This window comes from Odocoileus virginianus, unplaced genomic scaffold (genome assembly GCF_023699985.2).
Source record: "Odocoileus virginianus isolate 20LAN1187 ecotype Illinois unplaced genomic scaffold, Ovbor_1.2 Unplaced_Scaffold_1, whole genome shotgun sequence".
NCBI lineage: Eukaryota > Metazoa > Chordata > Mammalia > Artiodactyla > Cervidae > Odocoileus > Odocoileus virginianus.
Window position 1 is genome coordinate 8582181 of NW_027224263.1, and position 5167 is coordinate 8587347.

The window sequence follows — 5167 nt, forward strand, 5'->3', positions numbered from 1 at the left end:
GTTCAATAAAAACTTGTTATAGGGTATGTGGAACACTGGAAGCTGGTAAACATTAATTTCAAGTGCTAGGTCAAAATAACATTGAAAAAAAAAGATCATTTTAGCCCTATGCACAAACTGCTACACTAAAATGGAAATTGAAAAATAAGGTAATAAGTAGTTACAATGCAAAGTTTCAAGTAAGATATATGTTAATATATCACAGCATCACCAAAACTGTTTTCTCACCTCCACCATTTTAAAAGCAAATTTTCTTGTATTAAAGGCAAATAGGAAATCTTCCACATTTCAGAGCCAGTTACCTTTGAAAATTCTGGAAATTCTTTCTATCCTTTAATTTGGCTGTCCTGGCATGGCTTGCAGGATCCTAGTTCCTCAACCAGGGATCAAATCCAGGTCATGAGACTGAAAGTGCCAAGTCCTAACCCCTGGACTGGCAGAGAATTCCTGGAAATTATTTCTTTTATTCATTGATCATGTAATGGGCTCATTACCATAGGTTACCATGTGACACAAGAAGGAAAATGGAGGCTCACAGTTCAGTACTCAATTTCTAAATTTATTTTAATGTAAACTGAAGGATGGTAGAAAGATATCCTGAATGTCCTCCAACTTTGGTACTTATTTTAACCTATAAATTTGTGAAGTACAGAGCTGGATTAAACCCTTTAGAGGCATTTAGCCCTGAAAGGATTACAGTGACTCCACTTTATATATAATATAAAATTTAAAGTACTACAACTCATTGAACTGTACATTAAAAAGTCAGTTTTACTACCTGATAGCTTGAAAAATGATGAATGATGTACTATCAACTAACTCAAGACATTCTATTTTTCCCATAGTGACTATCTGAATTTCTTGTATAAAGTGATAAAACCAAGTTCTGCCACCCTGAAATTTGTGACCCAGGTTTATAAGCATGTGTTTAGACTACCTATTATCACTTTGTAAGAAGACACTCACATTACCTCCTCTAGATTTAGAATCCTAAGGACAATATTTCTTTAGTGCATTTCAGAGTTGAGGAATATCCAAAAATAAGCTTGCCTTGAGCAGATGTGTGAAAGATATAGGTCTTATACTGGCTACCGGTACAGGCCTTCTGAGATACAGAGAAGCCAAGTGCTGACATACTGCGATTTGAGGGGTACCTTGGGGCAGTCTGATCTTACTGACCTGTATTACTCACCATGTACTCAATCCTCATGACTCTTCTTAAGGAGAAATGAACTGCTTGTCTGGATTGAGGCATTCTGTTACATCAGAGGAATAATATCTGCAGGGATTGGTTTATTAAACTAAAGTACATTCTTTTGCCACCCAGTCAAGATCAATTCAACCATATGTGCAAAACTGGTCAACTGCGATGGAGCAGGGATGGGGATGAGAGGGAAAGAAAGCTGAAATGTCGTTCATGTTTTAATTCTGTTTCAACATGTTTTTTAATTATGCTTAGGTGTAGTTGCATTTTATAAAATCAAACTATTTTTAGATGATGGTGTAGATCATAAAAGAAATACTCTTGCATGTGTCAACTCACTCACAGATGAGCCAGTGCATGGATGACCAATTACAGATGGCAAAGAACAGGAGAGCAAAAGAAGAAATTGAAAGGCACTCTACTTAGGAAAGAACTGGTCAGCAAAGAGGCGAAGGAAGTGAAGGGACAGTTAATGCTTCAGGAACTGATTAATTTTTCTGTTGTGGAGGTTGAGTGAATGAGATAGATTTTTCCTTGACTTTCAGGCAAGGAAAGACTGGTCCAGGAAACAGAGCCAAGTGCCACAAGATACATGAAGCAGTCAAGATGCTTCTTCTAGGGTAGCTAAGCTTTATGTGGAAGGTGGGGAGATACACAGGGATTTAACTCTGGATGGAACTGTTAGAAGTCTAACTCAATAACCAAAAAATGAAAACAGCCCAAATATTTATCAGTAGATGAATGAATAAACAAATTATAACATATACACATGATGGAATATGATTCAGACATTAAGAAAGGAACAAAGTACTGATACATGCTACAACTTGGATGAACCTTGAAAACATTAAGTTTAGTAAAAGAAGCCAGACATGAAAGGTCGTATATTATATAATTCTGTTTATATGAAATGTCTAAAGTAGGAAAATCCATATGAACAAAAACCAGGGGCTGGGGAAGGGGGATTTGGAAGTAAGTACTTCATGGGTAGGGGTTTCTTTTTGGGGTGATGAAAAATTTTGGAACTAGACAATGATAATGGGTATACAATATTGTGAACCACTGAACTGTTCACTTTAAATCGTTACTTTTCTGTGAACTTCATCTCAATAAAAAAATTAGGTTTTATTCAAATCAGAGGAGCTCTAACTTTCAATACTCAAGGTCACTTAGTTCTTTTAAAGTTTGAGTGACATCAAAACCAGAAAATAATAACATTTAAAGATTAATGAGAACAGAGGCTAATTAGTTTTAAGTCTATTTCTATATGCTTTTATTTACTTATATGCTTTAACAAAGAATAAACAAAAATATGTATAACCAGTAGTGATATTCAAAATATTTAACAAGTTGTACAGCATGGACATTGACCAATAAGGTACAATGCCAGCTGTCAACAACCAACAGACAAATATTTCCCTCACTTTATCTCTAATGATCAAATGTGATGGTTAATTTTATGTGTCAACCTGATGGGGTCACCAGGTACCCAGATATCCGGTAAAACATTGTTCCTGGGTGTGTCTGTGAACGCGTTTCCTGGTGAGATTAGCATTTGAACTGGTAGAATGAGTAAAACAGATTGCCCTCCCCAATGTGGGTGGGCATCATCCAATCTGTTGGATGAGAAATAGAGCAAAAGACACAGGAAAGGAGCATTTGTCCCACCTCTGCCTGACTGCATGAGCTGAAATGTGGGTCTTCTGCCCTGAGACTAGGAATTACACCATTGGTTCCCCTGGTTCTTAAGCCTTCAAACTCTGACTGAATCACACCACTGGCTTTCCTGGGTCCCTAGCTTGCAGACAAGAGATTGTGGAACTTCTCACCCTCCATAATCCCAAAAGCCAATTCCTCATAATAAATCTCATTCTATCTATCTATCTATCTATCTTATCTATCTATCTATCTATCTATCTATCTATCTATATATATATATATATATATATATCCTATTGGTTCTGTTTCACTGGAGAACCCTGACTAATACACCAAATTACTGGGAAGCTTAGCTGAGCAAACAATGAAGCCATAACCAAGGCTCCATCACATCCCCTAAGACACTGCATCTGATTTACACACCTAGTACCCCGAAGAAAATAAACACCTTCTTGAGCACTAGTATTGAAAGCCATATCATATATGTTTGTAAAGTATTACAGGCTGAATATTTGTGTCACCTATAAGTTCGTATGTTGAAGCCCTAATCTCCACCATAATAGTATTTGGAGATGGGCCCTTTGGGAGGTAATTAGAGTAATTAGGAGGTAATTAGATGAGGTCATGAGGGCAGGTCCTTGATCTGATGGGGTTACACCCTTATAAGAGACATCAGGGGCTTCCCTGGTGGTCCAGAGGCTAAGACTCCATGCTCCCAATGCAGGGGCCTGGGTTCCACCCCTGGTCAGGGAACTAGATCCCACATGCCACAACTAAGCTCTGAGGCAGCCAAATAAATAAAATTTTTAAAAAGAGACATCAGAGAAGTTGCCCTTCCCTCTACCACACAACTCTTAACACAGACAGGTCATGTGAGCACACAGTGAGAGGGTAACTGCATGGCCTCAGAACAAAATCGACCTTGCCAGTATCTTGATGGTAGACTTTCCAGCCTCCAAAACTATGAGGAGGGAAAAAAAAAGTTCTGTTTTTAAAGTCACTGAGTCTACTGTGCTTTGTTATGGCAGCCTGAATAAAGTAAGACATAAGGGTTCCAATTTTTAAACTTTTCTCACCTGTATGAGGTCTTTATATTCCCTGTCTGAGGAGGTCAAAGAAGGATTTATACCCTTATTCTGTTGGCATTCTGTGTATGGGTCGTTTTCTACATTACTTTCTTGGTTAGTCTGAATATTAAGTACCCTGATGTGGAACAAGGACAACAAATCCTTTAGCATTTATCAAAAGAATGATGAGACAATAAAGTCAAAGTGATCTTCTCGTTCCATGTATCAGCAATTTTAAGTGAATATATACTAATTATTGATAAGTTGTAAATGATATAAGGGTTTATTTTTTTCATTCCTAAAGTTCGGAACACTGAGATCTTTGTTTTTTGAGTGAGTTGCTTTGAACAAGCTTGCTTTGACCTTTCTAACTTACTAGTGAATAGTTTCTTGCTTGGCTTAAATGTTTCAGTTACCTAGTGCTTTTCCTTGCATGGTCTGCAACAGGGAAAATCATTAGGCTGCATGTCATGCCTCACTTTCTGTTGTGAGATTCAGTCAACAAAGGCCAGGAAAGGGCATCCACAGACCTTTGGATTTGAAACATGTCAACATGCCACATAAAGGTGAAGTGATAGATCTGGATGCCTTTTTTTTTCCCCTGGTTCTACTTTTTTTTTTTTTTTTTTTTTTAGTTGGAGGCTAATTACTTTACAACATTGCAGTGGTTTTTGTCATACATTGAAATGAATTAGCCATGGATTTACATGTATTCCCCATCCCGGTCCCCCCTCCCACCTCCCTCTCCACCCGATACCTCTGGATGCCTTTTTATCATCTTTTCATCTGATCTTGAACTGGTCTCAGATAAAATACATTTATGCTCTGATTCCAATGATTAAGACTGGTATCAAGATGACCTGCTTTGTAGCTGTCTGACCAGGGAAATGCTAATTCTATTCAATCCGTAGCTCATAAAATAACTTTCCATACAAATAAAAAAAAATGAAAACCTTTATACTTGATTTGTCTCTTACATCTTTAAGACCTAATTCCCCTTCTATAAGGAGTAAAGCAAAATTTTGACTAAAATCTGTGAAAGGTAGACTTGCTACATTTAATACAAGCTTCCTTTTGTATAGATTTTTGAAATTAGCTTCCATCTAAAGTGCCTTAAATTGACTATTCACTTTCCTAATAATGTTTCAGAAATCATTCACTTTTTATTTTAAAATATTATTCATGTGGCACAATGTAGTAGGAAATATAATCAAATGGCTGGTTTTTTGTCCATTCA